Source organism: Onychomys torridus, chromosome 3, assembly GCF_903995425.1.
Source record: "Onychomys torridus chromosome 3, mOncTor1.1, whole genome shotgun sequence".
NCBI lineage: Eukaryota > Metazoa > Chordata > Mammalia > Rodentia > Cricetidae > Onychomys > Onychomys torridus.
In genome coordinates this window covers 142,042,270-142,066,273 of record NC_050445.1, presented here as the reverse complement: position 1 = coordinate 142,066,273, position 24,004 = coordinate 142,042,270, and the positions used below count along the sequence as shown (strand labels likewise).

The following is a 24,004-nucleotide window of genomic DNA, read 5'->3' as shown; positions in this document are numbered from 1 at the left end:
TCATGTGCCCAGAGCTTCGGGCCACATACGTTATGTTATTTCATTTATTACTCCCATGGACCTTCAAGGTCCACAATGTGACTGTGGTTTGCAGAGGAAGAAATGGCACTCCAATACCAACTAAATAGCCAGGGGTCACGTGCAGATTGTAGTGCAGGACTTTGTTAAGCCTGTGCTGCCCCAGCTCCCAGTGCTGGGCATTGGCGATGGCAAAGAGAGGAGAGGGGCTGCTTAGCATGCACACCAGCATCTCAGCTGCGGTGTCCTGGATGCTGGGGACAGGTCAGGTGCCTTAGCTTCGTTACCTGTGACTGCACACCCCAGTGGCACCTCCCTCCTAGGCTGTTGTGCATATTCCAGGAGGAAACACTCTGAGGTTGATAAGCTTTGGCAAAGCATGTGCCCGGGCGTGGCAGATGTGCGTGAATCCACACATGCTGGATGCTGTGCTGGGGACTTTGGCTCCTCTGACTCTGGGGGAGTGGGCAAGTCTGTCTCATCCTCTGAGCAGTGCTGGCAAGGCCTGGCACTGCTTGATAGCAGGGGTGTCTGCCTAGAGTCTCCAGGATTTTAGATGCTTGTTAATTTTTAATGTGGCAAAATCATATGTATAGACTGTATCAGTGTGACCATTTCAGTTTTGTTGTTGTTGTTGTTGTTCATTTAGTTTTTAAGATAGGGCTTCAAAAAAAACAAAAAACAAAAAACAAAAAACATAGGGTTTCAATAGCCCAGGCTGGCATCCAACTTGCTGGGGAGCCAAAGATGACCTTCTGCCTCCCAATTGTTGTAAATACACCCCTGTGCCACCACTCTCTGCCCCCACTATGACCCTTTTAAAGCGTGCAGTTACATCCTTAAGCACATTCATTGGGTCTTGGAATGATCCCTAGTACCTCATTCAACTTTTCCATCATCCTGTACTTCTTAGCTCCTGTTGGCCAGCCCTCTCTCCTCCAGACTGCTGGCAACCACTGATCTGCTTCCCACTGGTGGTTCTGCCCATTCTGGACACGTGCCAGTAGCACAATACAGTGTGTGGTCCCTTGTGTCTGGCTTACTTCATTTAGATATCTTCTAGGTCTGTGCAGATAGAAGAGTGTAGGCTTGCTCTGTTCTTTTATGGTTGAGTAATATTCCATCGTATGTACGTACAGCATTGTGTTGATAGATTCATCTGTGGATGGACATCTGGGTTGTTTCCTCCTGTGTCTTGTGTAAGGAGAGCTGCTGTGAACGTTCCCATTTAAGTGTGTGGGCACCTGATTTTGATTCTGTGGGGAGATGTACCAAGGAGGGGAATAGCTGGATCATATGGAAACTCTGTGTTCTGCACAGCAAGAGGTAGCCAGACTGTTTCCACGGTGGCTGTGTCATCCTGGCTCCCACCAGCAGTGTGGGAGGGTCCCGGTTTTCCACATCCTTGCCAGCACTTGCTACTTTGTTTTTTTCTAAGGTGGTCCTTGGTGTGGAGTGCTATTTTACTGTGGCCAGTTCTGTTTCCCTGGTGACTAATGACTCGGAGCAGTCAGTCTTCTGTGGTTTTAGTATTCTTGCTTTCTCCTGACCTAGTTCTACGTCTCTCCCCCAGTCCACTCAGACCTCTCCAAACTGGCTCCCAGTTCCTGGGCGGATCTCCAGCCAGCCCGGGCAGGCAGCCCGGGTTGGGTAGCCCACTTTTGGCTGCTGGGAATGCTACTTTGTCCTGTTCAGGCTCTTCTGGCTGGGCCGGGCCCTCAGCTGACACCTTGGTTGCCCTTCAGTCTTCACCCCACTGGCTGCAGGCTCTTGGCCGTGACCTGCCATCGTTTGGTGGCCGCTCCTCCCGTGCAGGTTGTGGTGAGGACCCTGCACATTGGCAGAGTGCCTTCTCCTCATCTTTAGGGCAGGGTGAGGTCCACCAGGTTGTTGCTGGCTCCTGCCTGAATGTCCTTGTCCCTCTGTAGGATTGTCTTGAGAGGCCCAGGAAGAGCCTCACTTCCCAGAGCCAGAAGCTTTGTTTCCTCTGAGTGTGAATCTAAGCCACCTTGTTCTTCTCTCCCCCATCATTCTATATGGAACGTCACTGCCACCCGATAGGTTTATGGTTTCAGACCTATTTCTGACCACAGAATCCAAGCTGCCCCCCAGTGAAGGAATCCTAGGCACGAATAAGCAGGTGGAAGAAGTATTTCGGGGGGTCTGAGGGCTTATCCAGAAGCCCCTTCACCATCTGCTTATGACAAAAGACTCCACCCACCATGATCTCCTCCTCTGAGGTCTGTCCTTACCCCACCCCCCAGAGCTAGTTACCCCAACAGGCAACCTCCACCAGGGTAGGATTGAGGCAGACACCAAGTACTCAGTTCACTTAAACAGTGACTTGGCTGTCACATGAAGACTTCCTTGCTATGAAAGACAGTATCGTGCCAGGGCAGAATGTGAGAGCCCTCATTCCCCATGTAGCCCCAACTGCAGTGCCATCCTGTGGGAAATCACACATAAAACTTGGTGTGCATTGAGGATCAGTCCAGATCTTTCATCCCCTCCCTCATCCAGAAAACCCATTTGAGAGTACCAAAAGAGTTCCTACTTATGGACCCAGACCCGAGTGAGGGACAATGGGATGGAGGGAGGGAGAGAGGGAGGGAGGGAGAGAGGGAGGGAGGGAGAGGAGAGGGAGGGAGGAAGAGAAGAGGGAGGGAGGAAGGAAGAGGAGAGGGAGGGAGGGAGGGAGGGAGGGAGGGAGGGAGGGAGTGAGTTTGTACAGGGTGGATAGCATGAAAATAGGTTGCTGGAGAGGAGAGGAGCCTGTGCTGATGGCCGCCTGCTGAGTGTCTGCCTGTTGGAAGAGTGGAGCTGGCCAGCCACCTGGTCAGTTCCTAGCAGGACACCCACTGGCTCTGTAGTTTTGGGGAAGTGGGTTACAGACCCAGCCTGGGTCTTAGTTCCTCATCTACCAATGGCACAAACGCTGTTGTTGTGAGAGGTGATCCTTGGAGTAGCTCCCAGGATGTCACATGAGGGTGGCCGCCCTGACCTTGTTGGGGGATCAAGCTCCAGTCAAGTGCTTTCCTCTTGTGTGAGCCAGTAGCGACCTTGACCTCCGTCCCCCAGGCTATGGCTAAAACAGCTAAACAAGTCACAGTGTTAAAAACAGCCTCACCCCGCACTTCCATGTTCAGTGTGCTGCTTCTGCTGAGTGGGTGACAGACTGAGACTTTCTTCCCAGTTACCCAATTAGCTGGTACTAGTTATTGACATCTTAGTACAAGTAAATCTTGTAGATATTTTGGCCTCAAAATATCATTATCCATGCAATGATCCTTCATCGTGCAAATGGGGGCATTTTAAGGTTTGGGAGATGAAGGAACTTGCCAGGCATTTGACACAGACGTTTATGGGTCAACCAAAGCGTGAGCCCAGGTCAGACTGTCTGTCCTGATGATCTGACAGGCAAGGCAGCCTAAGGTTTCTGAGGGCCCACAGCCTCTCTCAGGATAGCTTCTTTAGAATGGAAGTTTGCTCAGGTCTCAAGGCACAGGCAAGCTGGCAGATAGATGGCTTTCTACAAGGGGTGGGGGGGGGGGGCTTGGGACAATGGCAGCTAGCTCGTTTGAGCCCTCAGGCTTCCAAGGTGGGAAGTGGGAAGCATATGGATCTCCGGGGTCTAGGCTGGACTAGGAGGCCAGCTGCCCAACAGTGGGGTGACCACTAGTGAAGATGAATTGTAGCAAAGATGGATGGGTGAACCTGTGATGGGGGCCCAGGGCGGGAGAATGGGGGGGCGTGGGGCGTGGAAGACACAGCCATGCTGGCACAGGCGGCAGCGGGGGGGGGGGGGCAGCATGAAGGCAAGTGTGGCAGCCTGGGGGCCGCCTGGCTGTGGCGAGTGACAGGAAGAACAGCTGTGAGGCACCGGAGGAGGGGGAAGGCCACCCAGGGCAGTAGCCGTGGTCAGGACAGGCATCTTGCTTTGCCATTGCTTCAGGCCCTATCACCATTGCAGCGGCTCCCTGCCCTTTCCCTCACCCTGGGTGGACAGCCAGCAGACCCTGTTTTGTGCTAGCACTGCGCCTTTTTACCTTGTAACTACGACTCCTGCCTGGGTTCTACTCTACTGGGTGGTCACCTAGTCCGGGCCCAGGCTTGCTGGGGCAGAGGATATGGTCACTGAGACGGCTTGGTGACCTCGGTGTGGTGCCTGCTCTTCCACGCGCTGGCCACTAGATGGTAGCAGGAAACCTGTTGGTTTCCCGCAGGTTGTTCTTTTCTGGCTTCGGCCTCGGCCCCACTGGCCTGTCACTTGAGTGGCTCGGGATGCAAATTCCAAATGTCATGAGTTCATGGATGATTCTGAGGCAAGGCTGAGTGGGATGAAGAAGCCACAGCAGCCCACTTTTGAGAAGCGGCTGTCTCAGTGCAGTGTCCCAGGTTTGGAGATGGCCTTTCAGCACCCTACAGGTGGCCAAGTCCTCTGAAGAGACATTCTGCTGTCAAGTTCACCCTAGCTGGGTTTCCAGGGCTGTGGAGGGGGGCAGAAGCAGAGAACAGGGTTTCTGAAGAAATCTCACTACTACTTCCCACAGACCTCAGCTTGGCAGCCTATGTGGATGGTGGATGATGGTGCCAGTCATGGTGGGAGAGGGTCATGTGTGGTGGTGGGGCTAGCCTGGGAAGAGCAGCAGTATAAGGCCAAGGACATGATCCCCAGCAGCAGTGACACACAGCAGTAGCAAGCTCCCAGGAAGCCCACCTTGAGTCCAGAATGGGCGGGCCCAACGGCTCCTGGGTACAGCACTCCATCCCATTGCCCACAGCTGGTCATGGCCACATGTGGCTTTAGATCTTTGCAGGCTGGTCCCACAGGGACCATGCCAAGCCCCACGGCATGTCAGGTTCATCCTTAAGTATTCAATTATTCCTGTGTCTGCATTTTTTTCCTCTGGCTTCGGGGGCTCATTGTGTCTTTCCTACAACTGATCAAGAACTGGGTTGTCCTTTTGAGGCCCATGGAGGTACTGGAGGTTCAGTGAGGTCAAGGGCATGTTCAACATGTCAAAGATAAAATGCTGAACTGGCTGTTGATTCTGAGGCTGGGACATTTTTTATTCCTCTTGTTAAGGATCAGGTTTGCACATGGCAGAGTGGGTGGGTGAAAGAGAGAAATCCTCATTAGGATGTCAGAAATGGGGACACAATCTGTTGCTACCCCCACCTACAACCTCCAAGCACCCTTCTTGTCTGTACCCCAAACTGGAAGCAGGAGTGGGACCCTAGTTTCTCTATGGAGCTACCAAGTGGTCCCAGCTGCTAGAACTTTCCATTGGTCAGTGGTGCTGTGAGGGTGTCTGGCAGGGGAGGGTAGTGTGTGGCGGAGTGCCTTTGTGGTTCAAACTGGACTGTTGAGCAAGTATTGCTACCCCAGGCCTACCCATGGCTCTGGCTGGGACCCCTTTCCACTGTCAACGTTGGGGCAATGGTGGCATGCCCTCTGCAGCCAGGTATTTTTGAGACCCCACGCTGGGGTTCTAGGTCCTTCTGTAGACACACCCACCTTATCAGAGGTTCTCCAGCTGTGTGAAGGGTTCAGTAGGAAGCTGCCTCCTACACTTCTATTCCTAATCACCAGTGTATGCACCTAGAGCCGAGTCAGGTGCTGAAGACCTCCTGATTTGCCAGGTCCCAGCCCCCTCTCTCTGCTTCTTCGATCTGCCTTTGTTATAGACACCCTCTGCTGTCCTTCCGCAGGATTTGCATTGGTGCCTGTGTCCACCCCAGGCCTGCTTACACGTGGGGCTCAGGGGAGCACCCTCCATGTACTGCCATTTCAAAGGCGGCTGCTTCCCTCCCAGCCAGCCAGCCGGCTTGGCTGCTTTCGGCCTCTTTCCAAGGCTCCAACATCCTGCTTGGCTTGTATCCCCCAACCCCAGCTGCAGCTTCCCTGTTGTGCTTCTGGCAGAAGGCATGCTGAGATGGGGAAGGGGCTCCTTCCCCTTGGCTTCTCTTCTCCCTATTACATCAGCTTACAGCCAAATACCCCTGGGCTCTGGTAAGGGAGGGTTTTTCATTAATTTTTTTTTCCAATGGAAATAATTCCACCACTTGTCAGAGGGATTTCTGTATGCATCTCTTTGGGGGGGGGGAGGGTGAACTTCCTCCCTCCTTTCTTTCCCAGCCTCTTAGATGGGTGGGCGGCTTTGTTTCCTTAGCTGGGCTTTGCTGGCCTGGGCTGCTGAGGAGGATAGTATGGGTCACTGAGCTCAGAGCTAGGTATCTGTCGCGCTCATTGACTCTGTGACTTCCAGGATGGCCCTTGTCCTCTCTGGGCCTCTTGCTCCTTCTTCTGTCTTGTGTTGGTGATGAGGGGTAGTGCTTGGTGGTTCCCTAACTTCTGGCTTGATATTGTCATTGTACAGGGTTCAGGGTCCAGTGTGGCAAGAGGCCTTAGAGGTGGGTCCACCTGTGATGGAGCACAGACAGAAGCCCTCTGTGCTCAGGAGGCAGTAAGCAAGCAGGCCAAGAGTGAGCAGTCTCTGGCTGGTTCCTGCTGGCCATGTCACTCTGAGTGGGTGGAGCCTCTTTGCTTCTGCTGTAGCCAAGCATACCTCTTCTCAGGTCTCTCCCCTCTGTTTCTCTCTCTTTGCCTCCCTTCTCCCTATCCTGCTCCCCATGCCCTGCCCTGGTGGATGGCTTCGAGTTACCAGCCCTGCAGATGGGGCAGATGGGGCAGATGGGGCAGATGGGGCAGATGGGGCAGATGGGGCAGATGGGGCAGATGGGTAGGTCCTGGTCCCTTCCCGCCTCCTGATCCTCTCCACTCTCACCCTGCTCTCAGCTCAGATCCAGGCCTGGGAGCTGGTGATCTGAGGAGGGAGCCCCTCTAGGTACTTAGGCACAGAGTTTAGCCTACCCCCTCCTGCCCAGGCCCACATCTGGACAAGGGCTCAGTTTTCCCAGCTGTAAATTGCCTCCTGCTGCCCCTTGGCATCTTCTCAGATTTCAGCTTCATGGTCCTTTTTCTTTTTGCAGGGGTGAGGGAGTATCTAGGGAAGGCTCAGCACGTAGTTCCCTCCCTCCACATGTCTGAGGTTGAGGAGAGAAATCTTTGCCCAGGTGTTGGGTGAACGGAGGTTTTTTTTTTTTTTTTTTTTTTTAAATCAGGTAGCTGGGCAGTTACTGTTTGAGAGTTAGGGTCCCTTTTTCTGAGCATTCCCCCCCAGAGGCCAGCCTTACTGTGTAATGTCCTTCTACTGTGGTAGGGGGTGTAGATGTAACCGTCTTGTTAAATAAGAAACACAGAGCCAATTGCAGAGTTAAAAGCCAAGAGGTCAGAGCAATAGCTGAGAGCTGAAAACCTTACCTTTCCCTGCCGCTCTGTCTTTCCTCTCAGCCAGAGACCTACTTCTGTGTGTCCTGTCTTTTTTATAGACTTTCTGTTCTGCCTTCTCATTGGTTGGAAACCCAGCCACATGACCTCCTCGTCACTGCCTGTCTGTACAGACCTCCAGGTCTTCTATGGTTGGTATTGAGATTAAAGGCTGTGTCTCCATGCTGGCTGTATCCTTGAACCCACAGAGATCTACCTAGCTCTGCCTCCCAAGTGCTGGGATTAAAGGCATGCACTTCCACCACCCAGCTTCTGCTATGGCTTGCTCTGACCCCAAGGCAACTTTATTAATATACCAATAAAATCACATTTCAGTACAAATAAAATATCACTATAAGGGGGTGTTCTCTTTGCAGCCTGGTTCTTGGCTTGGGGTGACTTGGAGATGGTGACGTTCTTTCCACCCTTTTCTCCTTCCTGCTCTCCTTGGTTTATCCCTTAGCCTAATGTTTAGCTGTAAGGATCATCTTGACTCCTGCACCTCTCAGGTGGGTTTCTCTCCCTTCACACCTGTGAATCTCTGGCTCCAGCAGGTGACTCACGGGGCTTACGTCACAGCCTGTCCCTATAGGTGCCAGCTAGTTGGCTGGGCTGGGCCCTGCTGCAGAATCTGCCTTTGCATTGCCGTGGCTCTTGGTTCTCCCTACACAGGGAAAGCCTGTTTATTTGGGCCACAGAAGGGCAGGTGTCTCAAGACAGCCACCCAGCTCTGTCTGGAGGTAGATGTCACTAAGGCTGGAGCTACTCAAAATGTGGTTCCTAAACTAAGGCTGAGTGACCAGGTGAGGCCAGAGATGGGAAGTGACCATGCAGTGCCCTGGCAGGGGTGATGGCTATGGAGTTGCAGGTTTGTGTTTCTGGGGCAGCTCTGGATTAGCCTTGGTTTTAGGTGTCTGGCACCACTCTCTGGGGATGTTGTTGAAAGTGAGGGCTTGTCCTGTAGAACAGAATACAGGGCAGAGGGTGTTATAAAAATCTCTAGAATCACAAGTGGTTAAGAAGTGTGTCATCCTAGGCTTCCGGGATGTGGGTCAACCCAGGGAAAAAAGCTCACCTTTTGCCTAGATGGAATGAGAAGGTGCTGCGCCTCCCATTCCAAATCACAGAATAAGTCCCTGAAAGTGGACAGGGCTTCTGAGGAGATGATGCTGGGATTTTTAGATCTGGTATAGGACATTGGGGAGATTGGGGAGGTTCACAGTGAAGGCCCAGGGTCAGGTTTGGACTACTTGGGTGGGTAGGTAGAGTCTCAATGAGGCCTACAAATGAAAAGGGTATTCTGAAGTTTATGGTGAGAGAACCCATGGAGGTTTTGGGGTGAGGTGTAGGAGGACCCAGAGCAAGTCTTTATGTCAAGCTAGTGGATAACGTTTTAGGGGTTCCATGTGTGAGGACCTACTGGGCCCCAGGCAAAGGACAAAGGGAAGAGTGGCCAGGTGCTGTGGAGCAGTGGAAGCCTGGAGCTTATGACAGGAGGTTAGACAGAAGCCAGGGGTTATTTGGAAGTTTTGGAAAGGTGCAATGTATGGCATAAAGGCCTGGTGTTGTGAAGACTGGGACAGGCTGGTAGGAAGTGATGGGGATACTGGGATGTGATTAGGTCAGTGGAGGTCAAAGGGGAACATGGGAGTCTGCACTAGAGGCCCAAAGCTTGCTGCAGGATCCAGTAGACAAGTACCCAGCACCTTTGGGGGTCCTGGCCAAAGGGACGGGCTGAGTTTTGTGCTATCCAAGGTGACCCATGCTTCTGAAAGTTCTTCCAGCTCTCAAACACCCTTTCACAGAGAAGTTTAAAAACAAGCAAACAGATAAACAAAACCTTCATCCTGCCCACGTAAAGCTAGCTTCTCAGAGCCCAGACTTCTGTAGCCGTCTGAGCCATGGGTACCCGCAGTGGCATCTGAATGAGACAGCCCCTCCTCTTAGCATAATTTCAATGGCTTTTCCATCTGGTTCCCTCCACTCCCAGCATGGGCAGTGATGGATGCTCTGCTCACCTCTGTGCTTTTGGGATGCTGTCTTGGTGCCACTCCCTTCTTCCTGCCCCCTCTTCTGCTCTGCTTAGCTCCACTCATCTTCCCAGGACTCCCAGGACCCCTGTGGCTCTGAGGAAGCCTGGTGTAACCCCATCACTGTGTTTTAAGCAGAGGCAGGCCTGTGGGATTTGGCCTAGTGTCTGAGTGCTTATGCACCACAGGGGCTAGTGGTCTAGAAGCTCCCTCTGGATCGAGTCCCTCATCTGCAACTCCAGCCTGGCTCCACTGTGCCCTGGGGCCTTTTTTCCTTTCCCCTTTGTGGGAGCAGTACCTCACTGGAAGAAGCCATTGCCTTGTATAGGCAGCTGCCTAAGGCTGATATAGAGTGGGGTCGCCCTGTTCAGAAGGGGACCTGTGCCAGCCTCTAGAACTCATGGCTTCTCCCCTTGGGATTTGTAGGACTGTTTGCCACCTTTCCTTCCCCGGCTAGCAGGTGAATAGCAGGGTTTGGTGCTCCAGACTTTCCTGTGGGGAGCTCCCAGGAGTCTCTCTGACATGCATGTCTTTTAGTTGAGACAACGTCACAGAGGTGAGGTCTTTCCAATCTCACTTGCCTGTTGCTGGGCTGGTGCAGTCCTGCCTGTGGGCCCAGTCCTGGCTGCCTTTGTGCTCCCCTTGCCCAGGATGTTCTTTTGATACATAGCTAGCACACAACACCACAGGCTCCCCTGCTAGTCCGCTTCAGCCCTCCTTTAGTGGAACCCAGTGGGGTTCTGGCTGCTTCCCTCTGTATGAGCTACTCCCCTTTCTCCCCTCCCTTTCCTTTTTTATTTTATTTTATTTTATTTTTTTATTTTATTTTATTTATTATTTTATTTTATTTATTATTTTATTTTATTTTATTTTATTTTATTTTATTTTTTGGAGCTGAGGACCAAACCCAGGGCTTTGCACTTGCTAGGCAAGCACTCTACCACTAAGCTAAATCCCCAACCCCCTCCTCCCTTTCCTAAGAGGGCATGAAGCCTTTCCCAGGCTGGTCCTCGCTGTAGGAAAGGGCTGTGGGATGAAAGGTGATATATAAATGTAAGGTGATGATTATTTATTTGACAGGGACAGCTGCCTGTGGTGAAGAATGTAATCTAGTAATCCTTGTGTGAAAATCGGATCCATGGCTCAGCAAGCTGCCTGAAACAGCAAAAAGACCATTTTCCCTCCCCCACTTCCTAACCCCCACCCCATCCCACCAACTATGCTCCCTTCCAAAGTTCCCGTGCTCTTGTAGCATGTCTCCAGATGTATGTACACATAGGCCTTCTGTGTAGCATGGCTGCAGATACGTGTAGCATGCACATGTGTATATACATATCAACCTCCTGCATGTATATGGCATACATGTGGCACACGCTCTGTGCATCTTGCTTTTTTTTGGGGGGCGGCAGGGTTTCTCTGTGTAACAGCTCTGGCTGTCCTGGAACTCTCTTTGTAGACCAGGCTGGCCTTGAACTCACAGAGATCTGCCTGCCTCTGCCTCTGAGTGCTGGGATTAAGGGTGTGCACCACCACTGCCTAGCTGCATCTTGTTTGTTTTTTGGTTGTAGTTAACATTGTCTATTAAGGCTTCTTAACCTTGTTTACTGGTAATTGCTCTTTACCAGATAAATTTTTACATGATCCTGGGCCTATAGCATATAAATCAAGCATCTACTGACAATGAATGATAAAGAAATTTATTTAAAGGTGATTTTTCAATATACACATTTTATCATTTATTAATGACAATAGCAAATTTGCATACTAACGAGGTAGATGAGTGTGTATATTTTTACAGAAAGAATTACATCTTGGTGGAATATTTGATGCTGCAAGACACAGAGCATCTTCAGTGTTTTTCAGAATTGGTCGATATTCTGATTTAATGATCGTCAATGCTGAGACTGTTGCTTCACACAACATACAGCACAGAAACAGCAGACGTCTATTGAGGCATCTTCGAGAAGTTATTGAAAATCCCCAACCAAAATTCACTTCACAGTTTTTTATGACATCCAAGTCAGCAACTCTAAGAGTGCTTTTTAAAAACCAAACATTTTAATGCAACACAATCCAAAGGTATGCTAGTTTGACACTTAGGCACCATGGAGTGATAGAGGGAAAACACGAAAAATCTTTGTTTTCCCTAATTAAACCATTATGTTTCTGTAAGAGCACCCAGTGTTGTACGTACGTATGTGAGAACGCTGCAGTTCATAGCATGCAGTGGTCTCCAGTCTTAGCTGGGATGCTACAGGCCCTGTCCATTGCTGGTGTGTGCTGTGGCAGGGTGAGTAGGTCACAGTGCATGTCTTGTGTTCAGAACCAAGGCTGCAGGGAAGTCACATGATGCCCCACCAGTGAGCTTCACCAGAATCACCTCAGCGTCATTCCAGATTTCATTATGAATTAGTTTTTGGTCATTGTGCATTTAGAAGCTTTTTTCAGCCCCCACCATATTCATTTATATGTGGGGTTCAGTCACAGCCTGTGGTTTAAGAAGCCTGGCTTTCTAAGACTTTGAAAGCCAAGATGTCAATAGTGCAATATTGCTAACTAAACCCACACCTGATCTGAACTTCTTTTCACACAGATGTTCTTTCTTTCCCAGGATTGCACATTGCATTTTGTTGTTGGGTCATTTTAGGTCCCAGCCTGCCTCTGTTCGTCAGGTTTTCCTTGTCTCCATGAGCTTGGGAGGATTTAACGGCCCAGTCAGCACTCCAGACACTGTCACTGTGGGAACATCTCATTTTCTCATAATGAGATTGGAATGACACGTCTTGGGCACAACTCCACAATAGTGACACTGTCCTCCTCAGAGTGCAGTATCGGGGGCATGAGGCCAGTGTGTGTTATTACTGGTGATATCACCCTTGATCACAAGGACAAGGCGATGTCATCTGGTGCCCGAACTATAGAGCTATAATTTCTTCTTTGAAATTAATAAGTGCTTGGAGGAGCAGATACTTCTGACACTAGACAAATATCCAGTTGTTCCTTGGACTTCCACCCAGTAATTTTATCTAATCCATCAACTGTGTTGCCTGATACAATGGTGTTTGTATAAATGTAGTTTTCTGTTTACTTCATTATTCTGCATTTATTAATTGTAATTCTGGAAGGAACCATGCTCTCTCACTTATTTATTCATTCACTTAGTTATTCTTATCATTACAGACTCATAAATATATAACACAATAAAAGCACGGGCAAATGATACATAATCAATCTGATATTTGTGCTGTAGATTCTGGCTGAATAGTTGCTTATTTTGTTCCAGTTACTCTTGCTGTAATCATTGGGACATCTTTCAGTTGGTGCCTGTGACTGTTTGAATCGACAGGGCTCCTGTGTTTTTATTTTTAAAGCATTGCTTATGTTGAAGCATTACAGAAAACTCTAGATTCATGCCCTGCTCTGTCCCTGGAACCAGTCACTGCTATAAGGTTTCCTGCGTTTGCTGGAGCCTGGGGTTTAGAAACCTGGAATCGGTCATTGCTCTAGAAGGCCCTGGCTCCTGTTGGAGAATGGCATTTAGAAATCAGGATGCAGGCCCCAGTGTGCTTATTGCTGATAGGCTTTCATAGCTCCCAGGGCTTCCCAGAGAATAGATCTAGGAGACACCCGGCTGCCAGCAAGGCCATGTATCTATCTATATTTATTTCTATCTATATGGTTAAAATTGTGAGTTTGTGCTGATTTTTTAATTGCTTTTAATTTGGCAGCTTTGCAGCTGGCAAGAACTTGGGAAATCAAATCCAAGCTGTCCCCTCACCAAGGATAGTGACTGAGAGGATTGAGGATCCAGCTTGAGTGACCCAGGCAGTCAGAGGTAGGTTTGGGGCTGGAACTTGGGTTTCTGGATACCTGATGTATTCGTTATTTTTCTATTGCTGTGATAAAACACCATGACCAAGGCAAGCCACAGAAGGAAGGGTTTATTTGGGGCTTATGTTCCAGAGGGATAAGAGTCCATCACGGTCATGGCTCAGTAGTGTGGTAACAGGCAGGCCTGATGGCAGAAATAGCTGGGGGTGCACATCTCAGATTGTAAGCAAAGAGAGCAAATTTGAAACGATGCAAGGATTTTAAACTCTTCAAAACCTGTTCTCAGTGACATACTTCCTCTAGCAAGGCCATACCCACACCTTCTCAAATGGCCCCTTACTGGGGATTAAGTATTTAAATACCCAAGAAATGGGGGAACACGTTATTTAAACCACCACACTGACAGCTTTTGACAGTAAGTGAATATGGTGCATTGAATAGTGCTCACCCTCTGCATTGGTATCTACTTGGAGCCTGTATGTTCTTCTAATTTGAAATAAGGGTCTTTGCAACCATAATCAAGCTAGGATGACCAAACCAATCCTATAGGGTTGGTCACAGTGGATTAGCTGGTGACGGGTATTCGTCTAAGAGAGGAATTTCGGCACTGACACAAAAGGAGAGTGCCATTTGCCGACGGAGGCAGAAAGGAGTGATCTGTTGCCAGGGACTGCCATCTACATCCACATCCGAGAGAACAAGAAGGAGGCTCTCCCAGCAGTTTCAGAGGACGGGCTTCTAGAACTGTGAGACATGAATTCTGTTGTTTAATTAAGGTATCAGGTGGTGAGGGATGTCACACGGTGGAGCATGTGATGGTTATTGCCGCCTGTCCTCTGAAGACAGGACTATTCACTTACTGTCAAAGATGTCAGGTGTGGTGGAGTGAGTAACAAGTCCCCATGTTCTTGGTCATTTGAATGTTGGTCTCCTGAGTTGGGTTCCTTCTCAGTCACTATCCTCTGTGAAGTTCCTCACCCCTGGGTGCCCTAGGCTTTGCTGAGACAAGACTTCTATGCCAGCGCACCCCTTCAGTGAAGTTTGTACTGGAGCCAACTGAGGATGCAAAGGACTTGGATTTTTGCCTTCTGATGGTCTTTATCCCTTCCCTTTCCCCAAACCTCAGTGCTGTGAGGCTGCTCTCCTCTCCTGCGCCTTGTCTCTTGCCTTGCACAGCTCGAGGCCACCTTCCAGCAATTCTCCTTGCTTCACATATCTAGCTTATTCCTAAGATTCTCCTGTGCCCTTTTCATGAGCACAGGCAGCCTGGGGCATCCTTTGGTGTGTGGTTCACTCTGTGCTCAAGACCCCCAGTCATTCACATTTACCTCCAGGCTGAGCATGGCTCCAGGCTGTCCTGTTGTGACTGCCCTAACTGGGCCTTCCACGATGCCCTTGCTCAGCATTGCTCACCTGGCACTCTCTCACTTGGGAAGTAGCCGTTTTTATGTCAGCTTGTTTGGACTTGTAGATTTGATTGAGCGCTTCTGCAGGCCAGGGGCCATGGTGTACCTCAAAGATGTTCCACTTGCATTGGTATGGGTTGTCTTTATACTGGTGGGGGGAGGAGAAGGGGGCAGAGGACACCCACTTCAGTATATCCTGTTGCCTTTGGAGTAGAAGAGTCTAAGCTCTGTAAGGGGACCTTAAAAAAAAAGCTGCAGTCTCACCACCCTGCATCCCGATAGCACGTTCACAGCAAGGGCAAAGGCAGGGTAGGGACCAGGTGTCTGTGGCTTCCCAGCAGGCCTCTGCCAAGATCATCCTGTCCTGCTCTTTGCTCATTTCTCTGTCCAGATGGCTGGGGGAAGGCATGGCTGGCATCAGCTACTGTGATGTATGACCAACTGGGGCCAGAGCAGAAAGGGTCCAGACTATTAGGGGTGTCAGGCTGGGAAATCGGAAATTAAAGGCTGGAGCCAGGGCCAGAAGAACCTCCCCCTGGTGCAGTATTCTGAGATCACCTGCGGTGGGCTTCATTACCAAGGGTACATGGGAGGGAAGGTCTGTTGGCAGGCCTTGGAGACAGATGGCTGCGGGCTCCAGCCCAGCCTAGCAGTGAACCTTTGGACACTCAGGTCCTTCAGGCACAAGTACAAGAAACTTTCCTCCACTCTGAAGCCATGTATCCCCTGGCAAGCCAGGGTCCTCTCTGGGATCTCAATCTTGTCATCTGTAAAGTAAGAATTGTGGACGAGAAGAGCTTTCCGTGATCCCATCCTTGCCATAGATTATGATCTACAGTCATTCAAGGTTGTGGCTGATAGTTAAGGGCACAGGCCAAGGGGCGGAGTGATAGGTTGGAGCCCATTGGAGAAGGACAGCTTCTCTGTGGTGTCTCCTCCCATCAGGGAGCAAAGGTCAGGAAGGCCTCCTGGAGATGGGGTCTCTGAGAGGCAGAAGAAAGGGCCTTTTCTTTGGCTCTTGTCCTTGGCGTTGTCTGTCATTCCATTCACCGTCTGTCTACCGCCCTCCATCTTTTTACAGGTGCTTGTTAAGTGCCTGCTGTGTTAGGAGCACAGCTGTGAGGAAGACGGGTTTTAGACAAACAATCGGACTCAAGGTTCAGGTGCCTCTGCACACTTCCCTGCTGCCTTGCTCTTCCCTTCCCTCCACTTTGTTCCATCCTCACTTCTTTGCATCTGTGGCCTTTCTGTACCTCTTTAAGGCTGGGATTCTGGACTGCTGTTGGCCAGAAAGGTGCATGGCTGAGGGCATGGTGCTTTGTTGGCTTTGGAGCTAGACCTTCTTTTCTTTTCCTTTCCTTTCCTTTCCTTTCCTTTCCTTTCCTTTCCTTTCCTTTCCTTTCCTTTCCTTTCCTTTCCCCTTCCTTCCTTCCTTCCTTCCTTCCTTCCTTCCTTCCTTCCTTCCTTCCTTTCTCTCTTTTCTTTTTTTTTGTTCTTTGAGACAGAATCTCCCTGTGTAGCTCTGGCCATCCTGGAACTTGCTCTGTAGACCAGGATGGCCTCAAACTCACAGAGATCCACCTGCCTCTGCCTCCTGAGTGCTGGGATTAAAGGCGTGCGCCACCACTGCCCAGCTAGACATTTCTCAGTGTGCACCCTGACACTATCTTGCACAGGTCACCTTCCTTCTTTGACAAAGGGTTTAACCACATTTGTCCCATTTTAGGAATATCAGGTGGGAAAACATGAGCGAGGGCACCTGGGTGACACCGTGACTGCAGCAGGTGCTGAGTTCAAGCTGGCTTTCTATCCCTTCTCTTTCTTACCTTTTTGCTTGGGTTTGTGGCCCAGTGCTTGTGGCTGGAGATCAGGAAGGCTAGGAACTGTGCAGTTCCCACTGCAGCCTGAAGCTAGGCAGGGCACGGAGCATTGCTGGGCAGCAGGAAGTGGTACCCTGGACAGGATGCAGACCTTGAGCTAGGAAAGGCCAGGAGTCTGCCAGGGGCTAGAGAGAATGTCAGGCATCCCATGTATTCCAAAAATGAAGTGTGATGTGACAGCTGTCTGCTGTGTCCTGCTGGGTGTGGGAGCCAGCGAGACCCTCAGAAAAGAGGGTGGTGGGTGGGGCTGCAGGATCCTGAACCTGGAGATGTCTCACTCCTTTAGGGCTGCCACCAGCCCCTTCTCTCTCTGTCCTCTTCAGGTTCAGTGTGAGCTACCTTGGACTCCCGCCCTCCTCCTTTTGTGGCCCATTGCCACAGTGCAGCAGCCTTCCTGTAGTCTGCATGTCTGGAGCTGCGCTCTCCGATTGCGTGTTGAGATCACTTACAGTGCATCTAGTGTGCCTGAGACGCTGAGCTTTTGGTTTCATTTTCTTTTGGTTAATAAAGTGTAAATATTATTGGCCACCTACTCCAGTGGATGTCATCCTAGATGGCAATGCTACCACACACTGGTCCACCTGTGTGTGGTATGAGGTGCCTCCTGAGATGTGTATTCATCACAAGATTGTACACATGTTGCACCTATATGGGATGATAAAGGATGCCCTCTGTCTTATTAGACACACTTGGAAGCTGAGTGAAGGGTTGGCATGGGGGCATAGTACAGGTGCCTCACATATGTGGGAGGCACTGCTGAGCCAGGCAGCCGTTACAGTGGGATTTCTTAGAAGAAAGGCCTTTGAGCACTTGCCTCCATGGTCATGACTGAATAAATTGATAAGACTGGAGGAAATGAACCCAAGTCCGTAGCACTCATTCAACAGATGTGGAAACTGAGGCTCATTATATAGTGGGCATTAGCATGCCGTCCTTTTGATTTCAAGAGCTGCTCTGTGGCAGCCTTTTTTTGGCAAACAAGGGAACTGGAAATTGAAGCCATAGAGGAACTGATAACTTGGTTTTAAGTCTGTAAAGACTCCCAAGTTTGGTTTGTAAAGGGGCATGTCTCCTAAGCCTCAGGCCACCATCCACCCACATTGCAAGGCTGCTGTATTGCCATATTATCTTGTCTGGAGGCAAAGGTCTTGGTTTTGCCCTCCATGACCTGGAGTTGGCTGGTGAGTGGGATGGCTATTGGGGGTGCAGGATGTGTGAGAGGGCAAGGTCTCTTAGGGTCTTGGACATGTAGCCTTACTCTTTTGTGGCCTCACTCTCTCTGGACCCGACCGACACCTGCCTGCCTCTGAGGGACCAGGAGGGATTGTGGAGCAGGGTCAAAATGGCGTCGCGTGCTCACATTCCGCCCTTAAGGAGAAAGAACTGTGCAGAGGAGAGAGACCCTTGTCTCTCCTTCCTCTGCAGTGCAGGCTGGGACTCTGCCCAGCCGGGAAAGGGCCCTCCCTCCCTCCCTCCCTCCAGCTGTTGTGCACCCCAGCCCCTCCTCCACTGCTGCAGCTGTCCTGACTCCATCAATCTCAGCCAAGGCTGTGGGGAGGATGGGGACAAGGAGAAGAGGGGCCTCTTGCATGTGTCTGGCTGAGGTAACTGGCTCCTGCTTCTAGGGGAAGTGTCTCCAGAGGGAGGAGGCTTCAGTGGGGGGGGGGGGGGGGTAGGGTCGTGGTGTTTCTGCCCCTGGCTCTTGAGTAAATCATGGGGTGTGGGTGGCTCAGCTTTCAGCCTCATGGCATTTGTTTTTCTGAGAGGTCATCTTTCTTTTTGGAAAAAAAAGTGGACCATTAAGGGGCTTGGCATGCTCTCCCTGTGTTGCTGCGATTTCCATGAACATAGGAATGAAAGGTTTGTTCCTCCTGGTCTACTAGCCTGACCAGGTGAGGCTGTGTGTGACGTCAGACTTAAGTGTGTGGCCTTCAGTGTAGGTACATTTTATCCCAGCCTGCACAGGGCCAGAGAGATAGATACCTGACTGGGCACCAGCATCATCAGTGTGTCTGGCCCTGCTCTGTTTCCTGAAACAGAGTCCTTAAGGACTCTAAGGACCTTGCATTCTCCCTGAACTCAAGAGCAAGATGAAAAGTAAAAGAGGGAAATAAGTCTTTCCTGGTCGGGCCTCATCGTATCCACCCATAGCGTGGGGGAAATGTGGCCATCTGCCCCACGCTGACAGGTAGCAGCATCATGGCGTCCTCTGGAAGGAAGGCTGTACGGGGGAATCATTTCTTTCCTTTCTCTTTCTTTGCTTCACCTAGTCCAAATGCAGGACCAAAGGACTGTTAGTCAAGTAGTAGACATCAGTGATTCCAGGCCTGGCTCTGAGTTAGAGACATCTGGGAATCTTGTCAATAATTCAGATTCCTGGGCCTCTGTGCCAGACCTCTGAGTCTGCAACCTGTGTCTTGAAAAACTTTGCCAGTGATTTCCATGCAGAGTTAGGTTTGGGCTAGACCAGCTCTCTCATCTTCCAGGAGGACCCTCCCAGGAAGTAGATTTTCATGAGTGTGTTGACTGAAACATGCTATCTTTTGAGACCTCAGTTGTTCCCTGAGCCGCTGTCCATGCATTCTGTATTTCATGAGTGTCAGTGGTGTTCTAGACACAGCTCAGGCCAAAGGGTGCAGACACGTGAGTGGAATACACAGCCTAGTTGCGATAGGGACAAGAGGATCCACAGTTACAATACACTGAGAAAGATGGGCTGTTGGGGACCCTCACTGGGCTACTGTGTTCACCTGGTTCTTACAGGAGGGACAAGAGATGCCCAGGGAGACAGACTTGACTAGAGCCTTCAGAGAATTTGTTCTTTTTGTTTGTTTTCTTCTTTAAGGGGAGCCAGGAAGTGTTTACTTTGGGAAAAGTGGTCACAGACCTCCAGATAGGAGGTGGAGGTGATAGGCAGTCCTGGCATTAGTCTTGGTTTCTGCCATGAGACTCCAGTGAATTTCTTGAGTTCCAGCTCTTGCCAGTGGCGTGAGGCTTCTGCACTGCTGACATGTGCTGTCTGCTCAGTGAGCACCGTTTTTCCTCTCCCCTATCTTCCTGGGTCTTTTTGGTGAGGACAGTATGCGTTTGGACTTCGCAGACTTGCTGGGCATCTTAGCTGGGGGTTGCCTCATTAGTTAATTCCCACATAAGGGCAGACTTCAGTGTGCCAAGTTCTAGGCACTGCAGGAGAGAGAGGGTGGGTACTACCCTTCCACTACCCCAGGCTTATTCAGGCCTTTGGGGACCCAGCCCTCTTCTGTGCCTTTTAACTCAATATTCCCTGCACAGCCCCAGACACATTGCTGGAGTGCTCAGCACGCCTGCTTTTCTCAGGAAGCTGCCTTCACCCAAGCCTCCGTCCTCTGCTTGACATTAAACTCTGTCAACATTTTTTCCCCATGAAGTTCTTCCTCCTCCTGCACAGTCCCCAGTCTCCAGCCGGCTTCTTAAGCCAGGGACATGATTGGATTGCAGTTGCTAGCACTTCCTGGAGATGGGTCCCTGAAGAGCCATAAAAATCCAGGAGTGTTTCTGGCCACCTTTCCATGTAGATTGTAGTGCGCTGTCACACACCAGCAGAACACGTGTGTAGTTTCATGTGTACACTTATGTATACACGTGCACATGAGTGCATGCTCACTGTATGTCCTTGGCTTTGAGGGAACTTTCATACTGTGTTACCTATGCATTGTGTTTCTGGGTACCACTCTGAATTCCTTAAGCAGATTTTCTGTGGAGGCCCTTCCCCCCCCATACGTCATCAGAGTGGGCACTGAGCCCATGGCAGGGTGGATTTGGGTCTTGGCTGCACTGCATTCCTGACATTCTTTTCTCACAGGAAAAGTGCCTGGAAATAACCCCGGGTTGGGATTGCCTGCGTACAGGAGGGGCTGGGGCTGCCACCCCGCCTTCACACTTGGTCCCTCTTTGGCCCCTTCAAGCCCTTCCCTCCCACCTCCTCTTATAGCAGATGCAACCAGCTGGGTGGCCCGTAGGGCTGCACATGTCCATCAATAGTTTAGTGACCTGACCAGTGTCACTGCCCTCTTCCCACCCTCGGTGGCTGCCACCCAGGTGCCCATTCCTGGGACTTGTTCTACACACCCAGATACTAGCCAGCTGGGGTGGCGATGAATGATATCACTCTCTCTTCCTTCCTTCATTACTTCCCTCTTCTTTACTTATTTTAAAAAAGAAAATAGCCCGAGCCAGCCTGTGGAATTGAACCGCGAACATTGGGGCAGTCAGGTATAAATGAATCTCCTTGCAAATGGAGAGCCCCACAGGATTGGGGTTTGATGGGGCCTCTTGGCTCAGACAGCTCTCAGATCTCAAGAAGGTTTCCTTCTCCTCCTGCTTTCATCTCCAGGGACTTCATTCATAGTGGGAAATCTCTCCCTGGGGAGTCTGATCTCATTGGAAACTGGAGGCAAGGAAGTTTCTTCCCATTTCCCAAGGTGCCAACTCTTGGTCACAGTGGGTGGAAAGGCACTTGCCACTTCTCAGCCCCTCAGTGCCCAGGCATCCAGGAAGCCATTGAAGAATCAGGTCTTCTGGTTGTCCAAATGCCCCTGACACCCAGCTCCTCTCTTGCCAAAGGATTGGCTTGATGCCATGATGGGCTTGGTTTTGGCATCTGCCTGACCCCTTGGTAGTCTTCCTGCCTTTCTGCCTCCATCTGTGTTCAGAGGCTCCAGCAGCAGATGAGACAAACTGTATTTTGAATGAATGAAGGACAGTTGTGGAGACACATAGGGGCACAGATCATGATGTCACTATGGGTCCATGGGTGAGATCTTTGCTGCTCTGGGCTATCTCTAGCCTGGAGGCCATGGTCAGAGTCACATTATATGGCATCAGAAGATGCACTGGAAACCACTATGTAAATCACAGAGCCATAGAAGGTCCTATGCATGTGGCAAGTGGGACCCCCAGGGTGGCAAGAAGTCTGTGCTCAGTGTGGAATGCTGTGGCTCTTTGATAGAACATGAGTAGAGGGGCGTGCCTCCTTTGAAGCTCCCGAATCTGCCGACTGATTGATGATGCTCTTACTTTGTTCCTGACCCTGTAGCACTCCCACAGGCCCAAATGCCGCAAAGATTTCCCACCTAACTCTCACCACAGTCTGTTTTTGGATTGTGCTAGTTTATTTCAGGGTCAGAAGCAGCTGGGCATTTAAAAAAAGTATTATTGTCTAAACCACGCTTTGTAATAAGAATGCAAATCGAAGAGATAGGAGAAAAGGCCTCGAAAACTATCATCATGACCTCACGACAGAACTTCCCATTAGTTCATGGTGCCTTCAGCTCATGCTTGCTTACAAACATGTTTCTGTAGTCACAATGTGGATCAGATTTTGCATTGCTTGCTTTATTTAATATTCCGCCACAGACTCCATATCATCACATTTAGACTTTTAAATGGCTGCGTAGAGTCACTGAGTGTTTTCCCAGTAGTTTGCTTGGTTTGTACTCATCTAGATAACAGCGCAGGAAGATGCATTAGTACATGTTGCTATGTGTGCATGTGTGTGTGTGTACGTGCATGTACGTGTGTGTACTTGTGTATGGTACACACGTCTCTACTCTCCTTTGTGCTGTTTCTCTAGGACAAATGGAGAGGCCCGGCATTCTTTCATTCTTTCCTAGAGTAACGGAAGAGCTTACCATGGGCTGTTAAATACCAGCCGGAAGTCAGGTGCCTGAGAGCAGCCCCAGATTTAGCTCGGATCCCAGTCTGGTCAGTGTCTGTCCTCACAGACTGCCCTTGGGAAGTCAGTCTGGTGGCAGAGACCCCATTTTAGAGGCTGGCAACTGCATTTTGTTGTAGCTCTGGCTTTGAAGTTTTCTGGCCTTGGTGTCCAGATTGAGAGTGTGTTGCTCGGCTGATTCTGGAATTCTTTTCCGTTTGTTTGCTTGAGACAGGCCTCCTGTAGCCCAGGCTGGTCTCAGACCTACTATGTAGCTGAGGATACACTTGAGTTCTTGATCTTCATCTCCTGTGTACTAGGGTCAGTTACATTGTGGGGGCTAGATGCAGGCATTCAGGAACTCTTCCGTGCCTTTTCGCGTCTGATGTCATGGACGACCGCAGGGGAGGTTATGCTAGCTTCTTCCCAAGGGAGCATGAAGTCTCAAATGACTATGTCTCAGCCCTTTCCTCGACAGTGAACGTGATGCAGAGCTGAGGACGTAGATAAGGGGTGCAGAGTGGCATGGCAAGGCCTGTGACAGACTGGAGATGCTGCACATGCCCCGTTGGAGCACGCTCCTGCTCTTCAGGTCCAGCTGGGTGTCTACATCAGAATGTGAGCCTGCCATTGCCAAGGCTTGCATTGTTCTTTCTCCTTCTCTGGGCCTTCCTCTTCTGTAGCAGAATGCCCAAACCTCTAGTACTCAACTGCAAATATTTGGCTATGTAAAAGAGGAGCTGGTGCTCAAAGTCCAAATGGGAAACATGAGTCTTTTGTTTTAAATAAATACTTAAGCACAACCCAGTTCCTGCAAGCATCTGGGCTCCAGGTCTGTCACCAGAAGTTGCCGCCGCTGTGGACCTTCAGCGAAGCTCTCATTCTCCTTGTCCTTCCAGGAATCAGTACCCGGGTTTGGGGTGTCAGTGGTCAAAGATGATCACAGGGAAATCCCTTTGTAGAAGAGGACTTTGTAGCAGGGCCTTCCCCAGCTGTCTGCTGACATGACATGGTCAGACAAACACAGTTGGAATTCTCTGGGATTTTTGGTTCTCAGGATCTTCTGTTTTTCTGGGGAAGTTTGAACTCTTGATTTTCAGGTAAAATCTCCTGGTCTGATTCTAAACAACTGGCATTTAAAAAACAAAATAAAACAAAACAAAACAAAACAAACAAACAAACAAAAAGATGCATACTGAATCAAACTTGTTTCTGTGCTGAGTCTGGTCTGGGGGTGTCAGTCTGTGACCCCTGCTTGGTCTTTTTGGTAAGTTGCTAGGTTGAACATAAAGCAATAAAATTAATAGAAAGTCCTGGGAGGTGGAGGGAGGCAACGTCCTCCTAGCCTCGACGTCCTCCTGTCAGTAGCACAAGTGAGAGGAAGCCAGGCTGTTGTGGAGAGGCCACAGTGGGACAGTGTGTGTGCTCTGAGATGTTCTGTGGATCATCAGGAGTTGCTGCACCTGTGTAGCTGTGGAGTTAATATGTCATGAGGTCATATTCCCTCTGTGCCTGTTCAGAGGTGATAAGGAGATGAGCATGTCTGTGGTTGTCTGTCTGTCTGTCTGTGTGATACCACATCTCTCTTTTCTAGTCCCATTGAGTAAAGCTAGGCATTGCTTGAGTAGCCTCTCAAGGCCAGGAGTTGGATCTGGGAAGACCAGATGGGGCAAATGTCCTGGAATTTCTTCCTGCCCTGCTCTCCATCTTGCTATGAGGGAATTGTCCCCATTGGGTAGCTAGTGAGTATTTACTGCAGGCCCTCAGAGGCAATTGCCAGCTCCTCCCCCCAGCACCCCTCTGAGATCTGCAAGAAA

General features: G+C 50.2%; 1 protein-coding gene across 5 annotated transcripts in view; it reads left to right on the top strand.

Moving 5' to 3' along the window:
* Positions 1-24,004, top strand: part of Tspan9 (tetraspanin 9) — a 182,088-nt gene that overhangs the window by 45,091 nt on the left and 112,993 nt on the right. For all 5 annotated transcript variants that reach the window (XM_036181521.1, XM_036181523.1, XM_036181526.1 and 2 more), the window contains one exon: positions 13,107-13,213. The gene's annotated coding sequence lies outside the window, so the exon portion shown is untranslated. The remainder of the gene's footprint in view (positions 1-13,106; positions 13,214-24,004) is intronic.